This window comes from Zingiber officinale, chromosome 6B (assembly GCF_018446385.1).
Source record: "Zingiber officinale cultivar Zhangliang chromosome 6B, Zo_v1.1, whole genome shotgun sequence".
NCBI classification, from domain to species: domain Eukaryota; kingdom Viridiplantae; phylum Streptophyta; class Magnoliopsida; order Zingiberales; family Zingiberaceae; genus Zingiber; species Zingiber officinale.
The window spans coordinates 129,867,107-129,891,858 of NC_055996.1; the positions used below are offsets into that span (position 1 = coordinate 129,867,107).

Consider the following 24,752-nt stretch of genomic DNA (forward strand, 5'->3'; position numbering starts at 1 on the left):
TCCTACTTGGAGGTGTAGCAACACAAGGTACAAATGTGACTCCTCTTCCTTTTCCATCTAGTTCTCTTCTGCCTAGGATAGATGCTCAGAACAAGCAACATTAGGTGACCTCTTCCTAAACCTAGGGTTGGAGCTCAGTACACTCACCAGCATTGGCACCAAGCACAACCCTACATCGTATTCCAGCCACAGAACAGCTTAGAACAAGATCTCAAACCTTGCTTTATATTACTATATATTGAAATTAATATATCTAATAAATTAAAAATACTAATATTTCATGATACAAGATCTCAAATAATGCAATAAAACATAGTATTTCAAGTTAATCCAGAAAATAAAATAAAATGCAAAATATGCCAATACAGAAACCAACAGAAAACTTGGACCAAAAACAACAGAAAAACAATGTGTTATGTTAAAAAAGATATTAAGATCTTTTAGTGTAAAAGCATTAGCTTCTGTAAAGAAACCTAGTTTTACATATTACACCCTTAGCATGAGCAACAGGCCAGAGAAGTAATAGGATGCATAACTAGTATCAAATAAGGCATGATCCACTTTAAAAATTACCTTCTGAATATCAACTCCTCTGTAGTTAATAGAAATAGCATTAGCTGATCCATCTACACTTGCAGGTGGAACTTCAAGTACTTGTCGACCAGCCATGCTGCAAGTTTCCCCAAACATCATAAGATCATACAGCACTTGCAATTTTTCTCTGGAAGTAATTCTGACTTGCTTTCAAACAAAAAGCAAACAAAACTTTGAACCTACCCTAAGCATCTTTGATAGTCCTCAGAAGCTTCAGCCTCCAAAACATACAGATATAGACCGGATAAAACAAGATAACAAGGATGCCACTCAGCCAACGAATTTCCAAGACCCTTAATATAGAGGGAAAAAACATAAGCCAAAAATGGGGCTAAGATATGTATGAAAACTTAGATGAATATCAACCATTTAAGGATCATACCCGCCAAACTAGAGTTCTAGCATTAGTTGCAAGATCAACAGGATGCCAAGGTTTATCACCAGATTGCAGATGGCTACCAAGGTTTTGCTCTATGATTTTACTTGACCCATGCAAAATTCCCAAGAGTTCCATGATCCTGAAATATCTTTCTGGAGAAAAATGAACAAGGAGATTGGGCACTTGTACAGAAACTCTGGTTGACGGATACCTTGGATGGGGTACTTTAATCTTCAAAAGCACATTAGGAGAAAAGCATTAAAAAGGTTGATAATAATCAACAACAAGAGTTAGCAAGTCAGCAGAGTAATATAACTATTCTGCATGCGTTCATTTATCTAGAGTTTTAGAGGTATGGAGGTAGTACCTATGTATAAATAATATATGCTAGAGAACAAAGGAATAAAACCATTTTAAACCAGTGTACATCTATCCATCATATTTTTTTAAGCCTCAAGTTCTACTTAGTGCAAGTATGATACTGCATAACACAGCTTTGATAATCCTCTTGAGTTGTGAAACTACATCAATTTACAGCAGCAATAACCAATAAGCATGGAGCTACATCAATGAATAGATAATGCCAACAATTGGACAAACAAGTAATTTCTACATCATCTTAGCCTCTTACATTCTCATACTTAAGTGTCTTTTCGTCTTGCCTATGTCCCCTACATAGTAATTCTGCATGTCCATTTCTAGAAAGAATTTGTATAGGGGTTTAGAAGAAAAGAAAATTTAACAGCCAAAAAATCTTGAAATGCATGATAGAGAATTTCACAATTCACGTAACTAATACAAAAACCCCATCAACTTAATCAGGAGACCACTTTACCTGGTCAACCACAACTGACATGCCACAACGATCGAGAATAGAATAGAATTGATCGGTGTAATCTGAAGTGGGTGGTAACCTTATTTTGCTTAAATCATTCATAATATTAGCATCATTGTCACCAGAAAATTTGTCGACAAATGAGGCAGACATATCTCTTCCTGAAATATAAAAGCGGGAGTATAGACTCTGTCTTTCATCATGTAAAACATCCTGCAATTTGACATAAATAAACAGATTAAACAGAAAAAGGCAAGAAAAAATTACTCAAGTAAGAACTTGATTCAAACAACTAACCTTGGTATGCAATGTAAAATGTCCAAAATCCAGCAGGAATATACTACCATTCACAATAGACTCACTAGGCTTCAGAGGAACTCTTACTTTTGGAGCATCAATATCAATATCAAGGGCAAATCTAAAAAACAAGGACACAATTGGTTAAAGCAGACATTTCTTTTTCTCACCATAAACCAAATATGCATACCATAAAAGAAATTAGACACCATAGTTAACAAAAAAGAACGTATCTCGCCAACAAGACACTCATAGTGCTAGTGAAGGACCAGCATTTCCCAAACTGTACAACGACCAGGTTCAGAAATGTCAGCCTAGAATTTTGCAGAACCTCATTATCACATATAAAAGGTGTTTGGTGCTCATCTAAAAAAATATGATGTTCTTCCCATGATTGTTATCATTCTTGGTAGACCTTGGTTGTAGGACTTCCCCATCATACAAGATCAAAGAGTGACATATGCTTTTATATAATGGAAGAACCATTAATCTCAATTGATGCAGACATATCCAAAAGGAAACAAAATCAAGACAAAAACAAAAAAAGCAAGACCCTTATCTCCTTAGTCAGACTCAACAAAACAAGATCAGCATTAGCACCCAAGGAGATACAATCTCTCACCCATGATTTAAACAACCATTTATCGATGGTCTGCACGAATGAAACAAATGGTTCCGATCTATCAGTAGGTGAAATCAGGGGAGATGTGATGTCAACAAAATACTTCCACACATGAGAATTTAAGGCAAGCTGATGAAAAGTGAGGGCATGAAGCTTCCTCCACAATGCAATGTGAGGCGCAACAACTAGGGCTTACCCTCAATCAAAGAATTGGTGTCTTGCCTTTGATTAGACTTGAAAAGGAAATCAGAAATAAAATATTAGCTCCCTTATTAATTTAGAGACATTCCCTAAGATAAATCTTTACATGAGTCCTAAGATAAAACACAAAGACAAACTTGGCAAATTGCCACATTTGAAGAATGTTAGCCTGCTACTGCTTCTATTCCAGACTCATTATTGTCAAATCTAGAACTGTCACAGATGACTAACCCCCTATTTCAATAATGTCTTGCATGTTATTAATCTTAGCTGAGGAAAAGTAGTCAAATCATCCACATTGCTTCATGATAAACAAGATACATATAAGAAATATAGGACTGCTTTTCTCCAAATGGCAAATTTTTTATAATATTTCTATTATCAAATATTACTATGTGCCCATTTCCATTTATAGTACTTATCTTATCAAGCTACTTGGTCTACTAATTTAATTTCTTTGTCAATTTTCCTGATAGTTGAGTATATATAAGGCAACCACATCAGTGAAGGAGAAAATTTGCATAAAAAAATATTATAAGATACCACTGCGCCTTGTAACATATAAAGAGTAAAAGATTGGAGACTGTGTTCTTATGTAAACAAATCACAAAAACATAACTAGAACATTCAATTTGGGTTTCATATAATGCTGATATGGTTTTGAAGCTTAATTAATTGAATTATTAATAATAATATGATTAATTTTACTTAATATAACTTGTAGCTTTTAATTAACTTTTTATTATAATAAATTGTTAACTTAATAATTAATTTGATTGCAGCGGAAAACTAAGTAAGAAAACAAACACAATAAAACACAATCGGTTTTACTTGGTTCGGAGCCTTCGGCGACTCCTACTCCAAGACCCAGGTCCCGCGAACCTATATATGAGTAATCCACTAAAATATCTCTTTAGGTACCTCCAGAAGAGGGGATCGAGTATAAAGAAGATAGGCGAAGTGTAACACGCTACACTTCCCTTTTTCAGTAATTAAGTACAAGGAAATAACTTCGTTATTGACACATAGGGATCAAAGTGAAAAATGCTCATGTATCGGTGTTGGTGTGGCTGCCGCAATCGGAAGTCCTCAGAGCAATAGTTGGGCATAGCAGCTTCGCAGCAGAGTCACAGTAAGAAGTTAGAGTAGTTGGAACGTCAAATGAACACACGGTAGCTTGTATATCAGTTGTGTGTTGATGCTTGGTCAAGATTGACTTATAAAGGGCATGGAAAGCGCCTTCCATAGCCATTGAAGGCGCCTTCAATGTGGCAAATCTAATCCCGATTTCACTAATTTAATTACCTTGGTCTTAAAAATATTAGCAACCAATTAAGTTTTAGTTTTTAGCTTTATCACCTTTAGACTATTTCCGTATTTCATCTAATAATGATTTACACATAATCTATTGAAGTAGAACTTGGAATAAACAACGAGAAAATGAATACTTTCCTTGATCCTCTATAAAAAAGGGACATGTTTTGCTTTTGAATTCCATTACATCATAGCAATTCTGGATTTGAAGGTTAGAAAGACTTTCAATGTTGAGTATGAAATTTTGTTTGTAATAAACAAATATTTACATGGATTTATATAAGTGTGTTTAGAAAGAGAGCCTTGACGCGACAGTAAAGTTGTTATTGACATGGAGTCACGGGTTCAAGTCTCAGAAACGGCCTTTTGTAAAGCAAGATAAGCCTATGCATAATATACCCTTCCCCATAACCCCGCATTAAGGAGTTTGGTACACCGAACTGCCCTTCATATAAGTGTGTTTAAAATTTGTTCTTAAGCTTTTGACAAAACCTTTAACAATTACATATTACTTTATTTCTTGTATTTTGTTATATGAAGCTTCAATAAAACTCTTTGAAACAATGAAATAATTCAAAATTTATATCATTTGATTTAATTTGATCTTGTTTCTTTCTCATTTGACTGTAAAGTACCTCTAAAACTTCATGGGAAATTCTACAAAACGGCAGTTAGACCTACTATGTTATACGGCGCTGAATTTTCGACTATGACTCGAGCACATGAAAGAAGATGAGAATTATAAAGATGAAGATGTGTGGACATACGAGAATAGACAGAATAAGAAATGAGAGCATTAGGGAGAAAGTTAGAGTTGCATCTATTGAGAGAAAACTCCTAGAAGCACGTTTAAGATGATACGAACATGTACTTACACGGTCAATAAATGCTTCGGTTAAACGATATGAAACTATGACAAATACGCGCATCAAACGAGGAAGATCAAAAAGACTTGATTAGCAACAACAAAACAAGATCAAATTTATTTAAATATAGATGATGATATGGTATGAGATAGAGCCCAATGGTGTAAAAGGATCGATATAGCCGACCTCACCTAATAGGATAAGACTTAGTTGTTGTTATTGCTTGTTTCTTTCTTTCACTTAACTGCAATAATTAGTATGAATCAAAAATAGAGACGTTCAAGATTTATTAAATGTTCAGATGTGAATCATAGTTTATTTGAGTTTAAATTAGATCTTGAATTTTTTTTAATTATATTTATTTACTTTATAAGTATTTCTAAAAAATAAAAATATAAACTTCGATACAATCAAATTAAAAGCTTTAGATTTAAGTTTTTTTTAGAAAATCAAATTCAAATTTGAAAACTGTGTTTACCTTCATATTGAACTAAACATTATTGAAAAAAATAATTGAATATGATTGATGCACACATATTACAATTATTATGTTCAATGGCATACCAATGAAATAAACTGAAAATAGTGAAAGAAAAATTAATTAATTAATTTTTTACTTGATTAAATAAAATTTCACTTTATCAAAGATGAATGGAATCCTAGTTGTTCCTTGACACTCAAACCTAAACTAAGAGAAGACAAAAGAGGAGAAGAAGCTTGCCGCGATATCGTTAAACCCTAATTTTCCCATTATTTGCTTGCACAATCTCTTTTGTTCTATCCTAGCATTCACATGAAAAAAAAAATCAAGCAAAAATCAAAAGGGCACCCCTAATTATCAAAATCATCAAAAGAACACCCTTTCCTTTAAAAAGTCAAAAGGGCGCCCTACATAATTTTAGTACCAAAAACATTTTTATTTCAATGTCGTTGTAATAGCCATGGAGAAGCTGCTACAACGTGTTAAAATAATTTGTTTTACTTTTTAATTCAACTTCGTCAAAAATATTATACATAGAGCATTTTTATACAAAAATTTATTTACCAACTTGATCAATATTGCTTACACTTAATTAACATCGCTTTTAAAAAGTCAAAATCATCATAAAATTGTTATAGCAGGCACTAAGTCGATGCTACAACAGTGTAGCAGCCATTAAGTTTAAGAAATTTACAGTGATTTTAAACATGTTGAAATGATTTTAATCAACTTTAAGCAATCTTGACCAAGTCAGTAAAAACAATTATATAAAAGTGCTCTCTATATAATATTTTTAACCAAATTGACCCAATCTAATTTAACACATTGAAGCAGCTATGGAGTAGCTGCTACATCAATGCTGAAACAAGAACACATTGTAGCAACTATGGAGTAGCTACTACAACAACTTTGAAACAAGGAAATTTTAAAGATGAGAAATATGTTGGGGCATTGTTTAGACATTTTAAAAGCAAGGGCCACCCTTTTGCCGATTCTAATAATTAAGGGTGTCCTTTTTTTATTTTACCGAAAAAAATTTTAATTTTTTATTTTTTTTAAAAAAAAAGTTAATAGCTAATTAAATAAAAGCAAACCAATATTTTAGGTTTTGCGTTGAGAGGAAGGTGATATAGAGTTAGGTGAAGCTCATCAAGTAAACATGGTCATTATGGTGATTAATGTCAAGTGGATTTAAACTAAACACGTTTTAAATTTATTTTGGGTCATTTAGAGTTGAACAAAAGTGCATACATATAGAATATAGTCCACTTCAATCGTATTTAATTAGGATAGTAATTTAAATGGTTAGGAATTATTAATTCCCCTCTCTTTTCTCTCTCCACACACTCCTCTCCCCTAATCCCTCTCACTCATTCAAAGTGTCTGTCACTCGCTCTCTCGCTCAGGTACTCCTTTCTTTAGTACATTCTCCCCTCTTATCTACCTTCCTCTTTCTTCTCTTCCTTCCTCGCAGCACCTCAATCCATGAAATAGATTCCTTAAACATTTCTCTAAGAAAGGTTATGTTCCACTCCATTAACCCATGCACAGTGTGTGAAATTTAGTTCATGTTTAATATGTTGACTTTCTAGCCAAGATAAAATTAGTAAAATATTCCAAGATATAGGATTTGCTATCTCATAGAGAAGCATTCAAAACATTGAGAGGATAGTAACTATACACAAACAAAATTTTTGTTTTGTGTTAAATTGCAGTGCTTCCAAGTTCATTCAAAGGGACAACCCAATTAAAGATGGGTCAAAGGGCATATGCCCCAATTCCCTAAAATTAATACCACTTCAACTTAACTTGTCATGAATCACGCGAGTTTTAGAGGTGGAGACTTGTGCAATCAAAAATAAAAGAAATCTGATAAAATAAAAACAAAACAATTCAAAACCTAAAAATTTTGTTTTGTTTTACTTAGCTCCCTGAAAACAATACAACTTCAACTTGTCATAAATCATGCAAATTTTGGGGTGGAAGAGACTTGTGCGAATAAAAAAATCATTTTTAAAAATAATCTTGATAAAATAAAAATAACACGGTTAAAAATATAAAAAAAAATAATTTTAGTTTCTTTCACTTATTTAATATCTTATTTTTATTTATTTACAGTTTTACTATTTTAATTTTAGTCTCACAATTTATCTCACATAAGTCTTATGAGACAAGGCTAACATAAAGTATATAAAGAGACCTCATCTCACATTCTTGCTATAACTAATCCAGTCACAGGATAACATAGTTTTTATTTACAACCGTTACCTTCTCCCACAAAAAGGTATCTACAAGACACCACCCCAAAATCTAGGGGTTTTTGTGGATTGCTCGGTCACCTGCAATGCAATAACTTTAATCCGCTTCTAAAAAATATACCATCCATGAAGCATGTAAATAACCAAAGCCCGTCATCAGTTGCATCTAGATTGCATAGTTGCTAGCAACCCAACAACTCTCATTCATTCAATATGACATCTGTTGCCAACAACCAATAATGGAACCTTCTTCTAGCTTCCATTTTCCTTGGCCACAAAAGTACTAGTGGTTGAGTTGCAACAATTTGAGTTGGCACATTGAAGAAACATAATTCCTAAGGGTAAGATGAGCCTTTTTTGCTTAGCCTTCTCATATATGAGACTTAAGCTATATTTTACTTAGGTGGTTGATGAGAGAATGGCACAAAGGAGGGAATGAGAGAAAGGGAGAGAAAGGACAAAAACGTTCTATTGAGATGTTCAGTAACACAAAAAGGGAGACAGAGATCGAACACAATGAAATCTTCACCAACTCACTTTGTTCACTTCTTCCTTATTTATTACATTCTTATGAGAGAAGCCCATTGTTTCCTTTTCATTTTTTAGATCATTTGTATGCCAAAAAGAGAGCTTGGAGATAGCAGGAGGAGAAGAGGAAATGGCACTAGCACTTCGTTTAGAGAGAACTATTACTCTAGCATATCCCCTTAGTCATGGAGGCAGCCGTAGAGGAAGAATGAGCACAGGTGGTCTTCATTAGTCACCAAGCAAAAATCTGTCAGGCTCATCATTGTCTGCAAGGGAAATGATTGCATACCTCCTAGTGCAAGGAAGGAGTCAACTTAGTGGGTGATCCTCACAACCATTTCATGAGTTCCCTGCCCTGATAAGGCTTCTTAATTTAAGCAAATTCCTGTCTAGCTCATGATTGTTTGTGAAGGAAACAACATACCTCCCAGGACAAGGAGGCAACTTAGTGGGTCAGCTTCTCCACCATACACCGGAGTTCCTGCCCTGATAAGGCTGCTTACTTTGAGCAACTTCAAGTGACAACTGGTGCCTCCACTCCTGTGTCACCAATAATTGCATGTTGCATGGCAAATTAGCATTTATGGCATCCACCCATGGTTTAAAATCTCAAACTCCATCAAAGTTTCGGTTTATAACCAGAACGATACGGTTTTAATACCATATTGTGTCGTGTCGATATAGTTTCGATTTTTTTAATATAAAATAAAAATAAATTTTAAATTTAAATATTAAAAAATAAAAATAATAGTTTTTAAAAAAATATGGGATCGTGATGCCTACATATGATAAATAAATAAATAAATATTGTTATTATATATTTTCAAAATTAAAATTATATATATATGTATATATATAGGATGATTTTATTAGGGTCTAATTATTAGGGTTTGAAATTATTAACCTATTTTTCTTCTACATCCCATAGGCGGGCACACAGCATCCTCGTCGTGACCCACGGAGGTCATAGCAGCCTCCACAGCCCCGTTGCGACCCTACGGAGGTCACCGCAGGATTGCGACACCTCCATGACCTCGCAGCGGCCAGCAGTGTTGGTGTCAGGCAGTGGGCAAAATGGTAAATTTTGCACGACACAAAACATAATTTTAAACCATGATCCACCCTTTCTTCTCTCTCCTTATCTGTCCACTTTTATAAAGATTGGTTAAAAAGAAACAAGGTTCTTCTTTCCTCCCTCTTCTTCCCATCTCATTTCATTGGATGATGATTCAATTTTTTCCTCTCTTTCAATCCCTCCCATCTCTTTCAATTTGTCATATGGAACATCTAGATTCCCTCCCCTAAAGAAAAACACCATCCAACAGCGTATCAATTACTAGAATAACCTTATAATTAATTAACCACCTAGCGCATCAGGTGGTTTAGATTCAGATACCAAAATTGATTATGGAACTGGTATGCTAGATATAGCATATGTATTAAAGGTACAATACTAGGTACAACCCATATTCTCATCAAGGTGATGGAAAGTACAAGATACAAGATAAGAAGTTCCTGCATTTCTCATTGATTATGCCGAGGCATTGTCAATAACTGGTTTTAATTATGATAAACATGCAAAATAACATTTCAAATTTAAGCATAGTGAGAAAAAAAAATGTAAGGGCAGTGCAACCAAAACCTGTTTCTCTCTTCAAGCACCATTTGAATTTGTTCTTGGGCTCTTCGAGTCACCTGCTCTAGCTTCATCTGGCCATAGTACACAATAAAATAATAATCCATTAGCCAACATAATTTGAGACATCAGGAGTTCCAGAAACCAATAACATACCTGTAAAGCAGTAGCAGTTTCCATTGCCACAGTTGGGCTAACAGCATTGCTCCTTTTAACAAAATCTAGAAGCTGTTCATAGCTCTCCATCAAGATCTAATAGGCCAAAAAAACAATCAATATGAGAAAATAAGGTAAATTAAAGATCCACTCTTATATTTTCACATCAATTATTGGCAAAGCAATATTAGAGACCAAACAGACAAGAACATAAACCACAATAATAAACCATGGGTAATCTCTTGTAATTCAGAAGATTCTGAAACTCAAAAAAAAATACTATAGAGCCTTTGCTGCAATGAATTCATTGTGTGAAAGATAAGGAAGAATTTGTCATTGAACAAGATGGACCATACAATATCTTCTGTTATATACCTTGAATTACGTTATTACATGTTTAAACAGGGTATTTTATTTTTATTGGTTAATTTTGGCTGAGTTAAACAAATTAAGGTGACGAATAATTTGTACTCTTGAGAAGTTTTCAAGAGATAAAAGTGTCTGCTTTTCTCTAGAAATAACTAATCAAAGTCCGTAAAATCAAGCATTTACAAGTATTGTAAATCCACTTCCGCTGTTCATCAAAACGATATCAAATGATGGGAAATGAGTGATGATTCGAATATATTCTGATACAACATCAACATGCAAGATAAATATAAGATTTTCCTCATTTGGTGATAGGAATCCACATGTATGATAGCAAATGAAATTACCGTTACATGACATGGAGCAATAGTTGCTGTAAGCCGCCAAGCTAAATCTTCACCAACAGGTGCGTGTATAAAACTAGCATCCAAAGCATTAGCCTTCCATTCACTAACAACACTCTGCAATATATTTTTGAAACATGAAGGAGCGGCAAAAAAGCAAAACCACAAAATTCATCTCATATATAGCAAAATAACCTCAGCAAGTGACCCTTCAGGAGACGATAAGCCGCAGGACTTTAGAGTCACATTACAGTGAATGCTTTTAGGATACAACATGGTGGTAACATGAAGTTGCTCAAATCTGCTACAAATAATTTCTGTTTCATAGATATTGACAATTCGTGTAGATGCCTTCCCAACAGAAACTTCTATGAGGTATTGCATCATATTATGTAAGTCCTTTCCTAAATGGGCATTGGAATCTTCATCAGGCTGATAACTCAACATTTCATTGATTGCCAGCCATTCTTCTTTGGTTAATTTTTCCTCTTCAACCAACTGTGTTTCATTTTCTTTACTAGCCTCCGAAGAAACTCCAGAAGCTCGCCTATGGTTTCATGAAAGTAAAAGAAAAAAATAATAGTCCATGTCTTAAAAAGTCTGTCTATGCAGAGTAAATTGCGGAAAAGGTAAAGTGGCATTTTTTCCAGAAACACAAATAATAGACGGGAATTGTTCCTACCATCTGAAAGACCACCAACTTTTCTTCAAATTTTCCCGCTGTTCTGATGCTTCTTTTGACTTGGCATATCCAAATTTAGCATGTGCTAGCAACCTTAGTAATATGGAAGTTAATAATTCTGTTTAATTATTAGATAAACTCACCTATTTAAAACCCACCTCCACAGTAATATCACTTTGGAATCAAGGATTCTCTCAATCTGCCGAACTTCAAGAATATCCACATTGGATGACTGTTGCAAAATATTTACATACAGTTGGACATAGCGTCTCCGGAGCTGGCAATGATGCCTTATTTTATCCCATGAGAACCAATAGCTGAAAGCAAGAAAAAACGGCATTTCAGTTAAACAAGGAAATGGAACAATCAAAGTGAAACAAAAGACATTCTGATCTTTCAACATTAGAGGACTTATATCATCCATAGCTTATGATAGTCATCGATATATTGGCATAGAAGATTATATTAGCTCAATTAGCAGCCTGAATATAAATGTTCTCGATGCAAAAGAGGCACAACATAATAACAGACTTACCACAGTTTCCTTTGCTGCAAGACAGCTAGCATAGCAAACCGCCACCAAGCCAGAGGATCTTGTGAGATTGATACTACAGGCCTCAAGTGTGATATATCAACACGTGTTTTATATCTGGAAAAGGTTTCTAGGAGCTTTATCCCATCATAATATTGAGACTGTGAGAAGCAAGAGAATTAACATAGAAAATGATGATATTGTGGACATGGACAAAATTACTCAAGCAAAATGTGCAATACCTCAGAAACAGAAACAGAAACATCACTAAGAACGAGCGAAGCTTTCTCAAAAGGTATGTCAGGGTCATGCCTTTCTTGCTTTCCAAGACGATGATATTTAAGAACTCCATTAATAGGTGATAACAAGTACCTCCGACTGAATGTCTGAGTTGTTGCTCCATTTGGAGAATGTTCATTGATCCCCTCTTGAAATATCTGCCAAGAGAAACAAAATACATTATTTCTTTTTCTTATGGTAACATAATGCACAAAAGTTAAAGTTCATATTAAGTAGATTAAACATAAACCTCAGTCCATTCTTTAGGGGTCAAATCCTCCCATTTCTGATTGAGCTTCCAAGGAGTGCTGTCAGAATCATGATATAGAGCAAGCCTCTCAAGATGCAATGACTGGCATTAAGAGTTTCCGTACGTTAAAATGCAAGTTATTAGCAAACTTATACTAAAAAAATTCATACTTTGTGGAACAGAGGAGCATCCAAAATTTCAAAGAAACTATGCTCAAAAATTGAGCCATAAGAAGTAAAATGGACCAACATTGTAAGGAATGATGAGAAATTAAGAGGCCAATTCATGCATATACATACAAGTTGGCCGTTAATTTAGTCAAACGTGGCACATAATAACTGGACTTCCATAATGATATATGGATTCATCAAAAAGATATAGCCCAAAGTTGATCCATGTCGATCCATCATACAACTTGATTTAAGGAACTAACATAATTTTTTTTAAGAATGTTAATTTGAATAAGACATGATGTCAAAGGACATCTAACAAAAAACAAACATAATAAATATCAATGACCAAGGCTTCTGCCAACACAGAGCATCTCAATAGTCAATGCATGCAGTGTATTTGCTCAAGGTATTAGGTATTAATCTGTTTAAGGTATTAGGTATTATGATTATTGTTGTTGAATTTAATCCCACATTAGATGTTTTAGGTTTAGATTGATATCATGAGTCCTATGTATATATGTAATTGTCCTCATACAACAATAACAATCAGTACAATTTAATGTCACCTTGAAGGAGGCCGCCAATTTCATCAATGGCACCTCTCATCCCTTGATTTTCCTCTTCTTCTCCATGAGCCATTTCCACCAGATCTCAGATGAACCCCTTCTACAAAGGAGATGAACTTGCATAGTTGCATCTGCAACCTGTGTCTCCTTCTAACTAGTATGCAAAAGGGAAGGGTACAGAAACGGACAACAAGAAAGTAGATTGATGTGCTAACTCCATTACTCTCTCTTTTCTCTCTCTCTCTCTATTTTCCCACCACTAGATAGGAGTTCTTTGGTCAACAAATACATTGTGAATCTCTCCTCTCAGATCTCTTGATCTTCTTCATTAATCCTAGCAGCAACCTCTCCCTCTCAACTTTGAAACTAAATTATTCATTAGTTTACTTCAATCATTCGGTGAGAAGCTTCCTAGGACCTCAATTCCTTTGTTCCACCGTCACTACAAGGAAAAGGGTTCCTTCATTAATCTCCTAAGTATCAGTTCTTTTTGAAATGCCTTCTCGTCTTTTTCACAGAATCTCCCTAACTTGCATCAGCTTCAACCATCTCTATGCAAGGAACCTTTGTTTCTCAGATCTCAGAGATCCTCTCTTGTGAACTGCAACTCCATGAGGCTTCATCTCTTTCCTTCTCTATCAATATCCCAAGTGCAGGTTATTCTAGAATCCCTTCTCTTCTTATTGTTGGGAATACAATCAAAATCCCACATTAGAAAGACATGAAAATGATCATAGGTTTAAAAGGATGAAGATATCTTTATTGGTATGAGACATTTTAGGTAGAGCCCAAAAATAAAATCATGAGGGCTTAGGCCCAAAGTGGACAATATCATACCATTGTTGAGATATGTGAATTTTTTTGACCCCTACAAGTGGTATCACAGCCATGGTCCAAACCGGATATCATGTGGGATGGACTTGAACGAAGTTGAGAGGAAGCTCGTAACAGGCCAATAGTGACTGGATGCTTTCGAGGAGGCCCAAACCATGAGAGTAATGGTAATGGTGGTCCTTCATTTGAGGGGAGGATTGTTGGAATACAATCAAAGTCCCACGTTGGAAAGACGTAAAAAAGGTCATGGATTTAAAAAGATGAAGATATCTCTATTGGTACGATATCTTTTGGTATAGCCCAAAAACAAAATCATGAGGGCTTAGATCCAAACTGGACAATATCATACCATTGTTGAGATATGTGAATTCTTTTAACCCAACACTTTTCACATTAGCATCCCTGTCATTTGCATCATCTTAATCCATCTCTATGAGAAGCACCCCGCACCCCTTCCTTCTCAAATCTCCAAGATCCCTTCATCTGCTACAGCTGCAACTGCACTAGATTGCATCTCCAACATGATCTCTAAAACAGCACTATATCAGTGTTCACCAATTTGCATTTGCCATCAAATCTACAGCATAGATGACCGACCCTTCTTCATCATAGATGACCCTTCTTCTCCCATGTCTCTATGACCTGATCTGCAACCCAAATCTACATAGAGGTAAAATCGCTTTGATTCTGACTAGCCATATTTACCATCATAGTTTAAAATTTCATACCATACCGGACAGCATGGGCAGAATTTGCCGTTCTGCCCACTGCCCGGCACCAATACCAGCACCGCGGGGCTCCGTGATCCCAATTGCTGCTTCTATAATGCTCCAATATCATGGTGAATTGTGGGGCTAATAGTTTTATAAGCTTAGATGAGTTAGTTACCGTTATCTTAAGCTTAAGCATTTTGAATCAGCAGTTGTGCCTGGTAAGTTAATGGTCAGTAATCCCATCTGAGCACATCATAACAACTTCCTTTCCTGCCACAACTTCCCTGAGCACCAAACCCCAATTTTTCTCATTTCATTGTTAATCTATATTGCCAAAGTAAATCACTCGTTACGTCAACTTGCAGTATCAATCGTCTTTGGCAGCAAGCACCCATCCTCTTGTGGTTGTTGCATCTATTAAATCCAATAAAGTCATTCAAAACTATCTCCAACCTTCCTAAGTTCTACTTCTTTGTCACTTTGCTCCTTTTCAGATATGTTATCCCAACTATTTCTTCTTTTGACACTTCTTCAGCGATAAATCTTTTATCTCCTTCCTTCTTCCTTTCTTGCATGTCTTCTCCCTAGTCATTTTCAACTTTCAACATCAAGAGGTAATCACTGGGGTGGAGATCAAGAAACAATCAATATTAGACCATAATACAACAATGACCAAAAGTTATTTTTTGTTTTTGTAATTACAATGATATAAACTATTGTGAAATAAAAAAAATACTAACTCTCATAGAATTTCATGTCATTTTAAATGGAGATACAGGCCTATAAATTATACTAAATACATATTTTAACCATTTCCCTAATTGGGTAAAAAAATAAAAGCTATCCTTCTTCTGTAGTGTTGAACTAGTAACAACATGTTTTTTTCTCATGATAGACAGTTGAGTATTGCTCACATATGGTGAATTTCATCTGTTGTCATTCAAATGAACCCTTTGACCTCAAGACCACCCTAAATCCAAATTAACTACACAAAAATCACTAGAGAAGATTGTGTACTGACAAGTGAATACCTAAACTAAAAGATAGTTGATCAAAAATCATACTCTAAAAACTAATAGGAGCATACCTTCCGCAGCTTATCAAGAGCACCACTGGTATCAAATGTTTCATTACCCTCTTCATCCATTGTAACAGCAGCAAGCTTTGATAAAGTAAATCCAGTACAAAATGGATGTCCTGGATTGCTGAGATGATAAGAAAGTTTACATTAACTCATTAAAAATATATGAAGAAGACAAAATATCAAGCTTAATGACATAAATGATGACTGTGCATACCTGATAGTGTCTTCATATCTGATATGGACATTGCTAATACTAACTTTAAGGTTACCAATTATAGTGGAAATAAGAGAGCCCAACCATGAGTTTCCACCAGTTGCCTGAAACAATATTATCAGCATGGATCAAGCCAATGACCTCCTTAATAACCAAAGTTATAGAAATACCAAAAACATGATAGTTTAGCCCAAAAAAATGCCAAGTAAAGATTCCAATATGGAAAATAAATCACAAAAATACCAGACCCACATAAAAACAATGAAAGAATAAAAAATGACAAAGTACTTCGTAGCGTTTCTTTGTATCCATTAGTACTGTATCAAAGTACAAAAGAAGCATACATAATCTTCACAAGGATGTCAATTTTACTATTTTCATCGACAGCCAGACTGTCAATAACTTCCAAACTGTCTGTCTAAAGACCACAACTCATCTTCATAGATAGATGCAAAGATATTTCACAGTTATACATTTCCATTTATAATTACAAAAGAAATATTTGATAGAACTTCCCTGCTATGAATGACTGGAGAAAATTTACAAAGGACACACAACCTTGTTCTCTTTATCATATAAATTACACAAGGAAGAGTTAAATTATCAAAAGGATGCAACATCAATTCAGGACTCAAAACAGCATCAAAAGACACCAACCATCTGGCCAACTACTTGAACATAGCAAGGTAATCAATCAGGAATCAGAAATATCACAGGGAGTAAAATCATACACTTCCTGCTCGTGATCTCCTTGTTGCTTCAAGGGTTGTCAACTCTGCCTCCTGCGCACCAAAACAGCAATCATTTAAATAGCATTGGACCCAAATCATACCCACAGAACTCAACACAAAACAGCATTAAGTTATCCAAGTTCCAATAAAGAGTTAATAAATGGCAAATTAGGGAAGTATCCCAAATCCCAAAATGAATGACAGTATTGACGATCACCTACACTTGAATAAAAAGGTGATTTACCCTATAGAAGAAACTAAAGAATACAAACTTGTAATCTGATTAAAGAAAAAAAGAAATCCTAAGATTGAGTAGTAACTCAAAATACATACATATAGGTCCATTTCAAAAATGTTCAGCAATATTGCATGGCTAACATATGTATGTAGAAGAGTATGCAAAATGCATAAAGATTATTCATATGCTAATGATAGTGAAATATGGTGGAAATATAAAGGGAACCCAAGGAAACCATAGCAATGCAGCCAGAAATCTGGAATGTCAATAGCGGCATCAGCATTTTAATTGAAATGGTAAAAGACTCAAAAGAGTAATAGAAGAACTAGGAGAAAAGAGATCTGTTTATTGTCAAATAATCAAATCAAGGTCCATGTAACAAGGAAATCTTGTGCTCAAACTGAATCATAGGTAAAATAATATGAACCTCAATTTGCTGCAGCTTAGCTTGAAAAAGTTTTTCTCTATCTTCATCCTGGAAGGTGAAAAGGGCCCTATTAGATAGATACACAATAAGAGACAAAAATATATTAGAGAAAGGAATAGAAATAAGAAAAGACATACGCTAAGTGTTTGCCTATCAGGAGCAGGATGAGCCAGAACAAAAACACGATCAATAATAACAATTACAGGTTCTTTTCCAAGGCCTTTCCACGGAACCTGCAATCCTAATTTTCAATTAGAATAGGAAACACATTGACAAAGCCTAAGACAAAGCTAATGGATACATAAATAGTGAAAGCAAAGACATTAAGCAGTCACGAAAACAACTTTCCAACAAATAAACATGTAAAAGTTGAGAATCTGAGGTTGCCCCTACCAGGAAATTTTATAGACCACTAATCAGTCGACTCCTAAATCTAATCCATAATAGCAGACAAGGAATTGATTCAAGAAAACCAAGCACAATAGAGGGATTTTGAGTAGAACACTAAAGCTGGGTTTGATAAAAAAAAGTGTATGGAACAGTCAGTCATTTGCTTTACATGATTTATCAATAAACACAAACACAGCCACACAATGCAAGCTTTATGTTAAAATTCACAAATATACACTAGTAGTCACACAAAGTCATAATTAATTGGAAAGTTAATTTGTGGTATATAGATCAAGACTATAAAGATTGATCATAATAACTTTCTTTTTATCAACTAATAAATAAATGATATGATCTATTGGAGGTTATATCTTTCTCTTTTGATATGATTAACCATTATTTGATTATGTTGTTGATTAATCATTATTTAATGTAACTCCGCCAGTCCCAAGCCCGGATAAAAAAAGGAGAGTTGCGTTAGGTTGCCGGCCAACGTTAAACTATGACAAATGCTCAATGAATGGATTTATTAAACTATTGTGCTAATGCTATGTTGTTCCCCGGAAAAAACACGTTGCGGGTCCGACTGTAACGTCTCGGCAAGGACTCCTACATCTCCAGAAATATGGTGTAATACTAAATATGCAAGAGTTCGCGTTACAGGGAGTTCGCATTGCAAAGTCCGATTGTAACGTATTGACAAGAACCGCTAAATCTCCATAAAAACTTGAGTGTAGTATTAAATACGCAAGAGTTCTCACACCATAGGTTGGATAAGAACAAATATTATAGAAAAACTAATAGTCTAAGATTTGGAACATGGAACATAGGAACCCTCACGGATAAATCAATGAAGATAATAGATACAATGATTAGGAGAAAATTAGTATTTTGTGTGTACAAGAGACAAAATGGGTAGACGAGAAGGTAAAGATGATAGAGAACTCAGATTTTAAGTTATAGTATCCAGAAAAGAGTAAAATAAGAAATGGAGTAATAAGTATTATTGTAGATAGTTGTAGTTAGAAAAGGGGATAGAATTATAGATCTTAAGATAATAGTGGCGAAAAAAACTATGAACGTAATTAACATATATGCAACGCAAGTAGGATTAGATGAAGCTACCAAATCAAGGTTTCGAGACAACCTCGATGAACTATTAAAAAACATTATGTCAAATGAAATGATTTTAATAGGAGGTGATATAAATGGGCATGTCGTGAAAAATGCAGATTTTGCAATAGCATATGACCTTATATTAGCTAATACATTTTTTAAGAAAAGAGAAGAACACTTAGTCACGTAAAGAAAGATAGAAAGATTTGTAAAGATTACAAGGTCATCCCCGGGAAAGTTTAACTACCCAACATAAGTTAGTAGTGTTGGATATACACCTTAAGCATAGTATTAATAGAAAGAAAATATATATGACTCCTATAATTAATTGGTGGAAGTTAAAGAAGAAGGTAAGAGTACATTAGCTAAAATATATGGTGACTATAATATGACATAGGATAAGATAGTATCAAAGTTGAAAATAGTAGCCAAGAGTGTACTTAGTAAGTCAAAGGGACATGCACCACCAAGAAATCTTGGTAGTAGAATGAGAAAATATAAGAGAAAGTAAAGAAAAAATCAACCGCTTAAAAGAAATTATATATTTATAAGAACAAGAAAAACTTAAAAAAATATACACTAGCCAAGAAAAATGCTAAGAAAGTAGTGAATGAAATAAAGAATGAAACTTTTAACCGATTATATCAAAAATTAGATTAAAAAAAGGAGAAAGAAGCGTTTATAGAATAGCAAAAGTGAAAGAACGGTAGATAAGAGAACTTATCCAAATAAAATGTATTAAAGATGAATGCAATAGGGTACTAGTAAACGATGACGAAATAAAAAAACGGTGGAATATGTATTTTTATCAACTTTTTAATGAACTTTTAGGTGATCAACATAACTTAGTTAATTTAAGTAAATCAAATGAATATAAAAATTAAAATTTTTATCGTAGAACAAACTTTAAATGGGATGCACAATGGAAAAATAATTGGATCAGATGATATTGGAGGTATGGAAATGCCTAGGAAAACAAGAAATTGAATGGCTTATAAATTATTTAACATGATATTGAAAACTAAAAAAATGTCTAATCAATGGAAGATAAGTACTCTAGTTCTCTTATATAAGAACAAGAGAGACGTACAAAATTGTGCAAACTATAGAGGTATTAAAATAATGAGTCGTATCATGAAAGTTGGGAAAAAGTAATAGGAAAAAAGATTAGGAAGGAAACATGACCAAAAATTAATTTGGATTCGCTTGGAAAGTCGAGAATAGAAATTATACATCCAAAAATATTATGAGCAAAAACAATATCTGCACATGGTATTCATTGACTTAAAAAAAGTTTATGATAAAAGTATATGGAGAATTTTAGAAAAGAGAGGTGTTAGCATAATATATATTAAATTAATTACGGATATGTATGAGGATATAACGACTAGAGTAAAAACTTCAAGCAGAGTAACTGAAACATTTCCAATAAAGATAAAGTTATATCAAGAATCAACTCTAAATCCCTATTTTTTTAGACTAAATATAGACAAACTCACTACACGCATTCAAGACACATGACCGTGGTGCATGTTATTTACAGATGATATTGTTTTGATAGATGAAACGCGTAAAGAAGTAAATGGTAAACTAGAATCTTTGCAAAAAACACTAGAAGGGAAATGTTTTAGACTTAGTAAAATAAAAATATAATATATGCATTTAAGTTCAACAATATTAGACATAATAAGACAATTGTTAAGATAGAAGATGACGAGTTGTCTGATTAAGAGCTTTAAATATTTAGGATCAATTTTGCAAAACGATGCAAGGATTGAGAAATGTCTTACATAAAATACAAGCAGGATGGTTGAAATGAAGGAGAGCATTGGGTGTTTTAAAATACCTCTAAAACTTAAAGAAAAATTGTACAAAATCGCAGTTAGACCTGCTATATTACATGGAGCTAAATGATGGGTGACTCGAGCACATGAGCAAAAGATGCGAGTTACAGAGATGAGAATGTTACGGTGGAAGTGTGGGCATATCAGGATGGATAGAATAAGGAATGAGAGCATTAGAGAAAAAGTCAGAGTTGTAGCTATTGAGGGAAAACTCCGAGAGACACCTTTAAGATCGTACAGACATGTACTTAGATGACCGATAAATGCTCCAGGCGATGTAAAACTATGAGAAACACGTACATCAAACAAAAAAAAGGAAGACCAAAAAAATTTGGTTAACAACTATAAAATAAGATAAAATTTATTTAAGTATAGATGATATAATAGGGGATAGAGCCCAATGGCGTAAAAGGATCCATATAGCCGACCCCGCCTAGTGAGATTAGGCTTGGTTGTTGCTGTTGTTAATTAATGTACTGATTCTATAGAGTTGTGCAATTCAAGAGTGATGACGGTGAAGGAGATATTTAAATCAATAACAATTGACAATTGATTTTGGGTGATTCAAGAGAGTATAATGGTTGGAGTCTCATCCATGGGCTTCCCATTTTCTAAAGAGAAGAATTGAGTATGCACTTGCAGTTTGGGTTTTGATTTGAGAATTAAAAGTGGTTGACATTGTTTAGAATGTTTAGCCCATGGATTGAACACATGTGTAGGGTTGATTGGAGCTTAAACCAAACTCAACAAAGAATCTAAATTTACCTTAATACTCTAAATTTGTTCTATTTATTTTGTTCATTTCATTTGAATTCATAATATGTATTATTGATCACGGGATAGACAATCTATTTTAAGTCTTTAAGTATAGTTATTATGGTGCATGTTGATGGGATATAATCAACTGTAGATATAAGTTTCATAATCATTGTCTACCATACTAATATCATCTTGTTTAGACGTGTTATTTCTATCGTTGCTAGTTAGTATGATAATATATCATAACACTTTCATTTAAAACTAATGCAAGTAATATACTAATATCTGTATAATAATGTCATTATATAATCTAAAAATTTTGCCCATGCTTTTCTTAGAATCCATGGCATTCAAGCCGTATATATTAGCCATTCATTTAGATAGTAAGGGAGTTGTTGGGCAAAATACAGTTGTGTATTGTAGTGGGTTCAACTGCACCCCTACTAGGTGAAGACTAAGGCCCACTTCGCATAAGACTGCCCAATTGATTTTTAATCCATGCTCGTTTATGACTCACATGATTTTAGTATGTGCACCATAATTATTAATCTCACATACAAACATTAGTCTCCTATTTGAAAGGTGTTTAGATTTTCATTAATATTTTAGTTGATCATGCACTCTTGCGGGTGGTTGTATAGTGGTTAGTGTTCTCATTGAAGTTGTAATTAATTGTGAAGTTGCATTAATTAGGTTCATAATGCATCGATTAGTAGTTTGTTTGTTGCATTCATGATGATCCTAAGTTTGTTGAACTTCATACTTACGATAATACATCCATAAACTAAAAGCTCATTTATGCCAGGTTCAGCTAAGCATATTTGCACTTACTCCTCATTTTGCCTTTAATTCCAGGAGTGGATGTTAAATTTTATCTGATGAGGATATAATTTTGTTTTACCACATTCTGTCATACCGCTAATCGTTAGCATTGTTGTATTAAGATTATGTGGGTCCAGATGATGTCTATCACTCGATAATTGACCCTACATGGGATGTAACAAAAGCTTGGTAGTTGAACATAGTTGTTTGTGCAAATAAACAGCAAAACAAATCTCACAATATATGATAGGACTTTACAATGTATTTATTCAGCATATGTTTAAAAGATAAAACTGCAATACAAATATTAAGGGAAAAGGGTGAGAGATCTACTTGAATACCGCTTTGTCCTAATGTATTTATATGCAGGAATGTAAAGTACTACAGTGGAGACTTACCTTTAATGTTATTGATCCAACAAAACCAGCTTTGACAATGACAGGTAACCTCAAAGAATTCAATGCTTCAGCTTTCAGATTCAAATCCTTAAGCACAACATCACCTTTATAATAAAAACAAATAAGCAAACAAACAAATGACAAATAAATGATGTGGGTAAATAACAAAATTTGAATATATAGAATGAGAAGTGCAAGATACAGATGAATTGAGCACTACCTGATGGCAAAATGTAATCATTATACACAAATAAGATTTTCAATAAAAAAACTAGATGAAGTCATTAGACGTGAACCATGAGCAAGATTATGCAAAGATTAATCCAGTGGTTAGTCGATAACTCTGTTAACAGGAATATTATGCCTTGTGCCTGTGTCGACACCATAGTCCGTCAGAACGGACGTGGAACGGCCGGAACCGGCACGGGAACGCCCCATGACGTTCCAACATATAACGTGAGTTGATTTGGGACGCCATTCTTCGGCGTTATATAACGGCCAGAACGATAACAAACATCTTGATTATGGATTAAAAAGCTTTGGATTCCCATTTTTGGCTTCTGACGTTGCTTTTTATTCAACCAGCACGTGATTAAGAAACCTTGATTCCATTTTTACGCTTGATTAATTGATTAAGAAACCTTGATTCCATTTCTTATCACTTTGCTTTTCATTAACCTCTTGATTAATTGATAAAAAGCTTTGGATTCTATATTTTTTTTACCAGATTTGCTTTTTCATTCCATCTTTTACTGTTTTGTCTTTATTGAAAAAGAAAAAACACCACCATCACATCACTATCACATCTTTTTTTCTTTCAGTCTTTGCCAATACGAGTACCCTCCATCTATTAATTGAGCATCTACTATTAGCGTTAACATTTGCATTTTTTTTTTTTTGCATGGTCATCAGTGTCTTTCGTTTCACTTGAATAATTGAGTTCTTCTATCATTTCCATCGTATTCGCAAACAAGGTAAGTTTTCTAATTTTCCATCCATTTCTATTAATTAAGCATCTAACTTAAATCAGAGTATACAAATCTTTTTACTTATAGTCATCAACTCCTTCATTAATTAATTTCTTATATCATTCCCATTATATTCACAAACACATAAGTTTTCTAATTTTTTAGTTTAATATACTAAATTATTCACATCATTTTTTCTCAGCCCTTTGAAAACAATGCTTGATTGCATGAATACCCTCCAATTCAATTAATTAAACATCTACCATTAATTTTAATATTTGCATTTTTTAGATGTTGTCATTAGCTCGTTTCATTTGATTAATTAATTTCTTATGTCATTTCTATCATATTCACAAATAAAGTAAGTTTTTTAATTTTTCATCCAATTATATTAATTAAGCATCTACCTTAAATTTTAATATATGCATCATTTTTACTCAAGGTTATCAACTCCTTCGCTAATTGATTTCTTCTGTCACCTCCATTATATTCACATAAATTTTCTAATTTTTTAGTTTAATATACTAAGTTATTCACATCAGGTTTTTTTCCAGGCCTTTGCTAAAAATATTTGACTGCATGAGTACCCTCCAATTCTATTAATTGAGCATCTATTATTAATTTGAGTATTTGCATCTTTTGGCTCTCGTCATTAGCTCCTTCATTTGATTAATTGATTTCATCTATCATTTCCATCATATTCATAGACAAGGTAAGTTTTCTAATTTTTTTACCAGTTTTATTAATTGAGTATCTACCATAAATGTGAACATATGCAACTTTTGGCTCACGGTCATCGTTTGATTAATTGATTTCTTCTATCATTTCCATTATATTCGTAAATACATAAGT

General features: G+C 33.8%; 1 pseudogene; it reads right to left on the minus strand.

Annotated features, from left to right (window-relative positions):
• Nucleotides 1–24,752, minus strand: part of LOC121989509 — an 89,862-nt pseudogene that overhangs the window by 55,427 nt on the left and 9,683 nt on the right.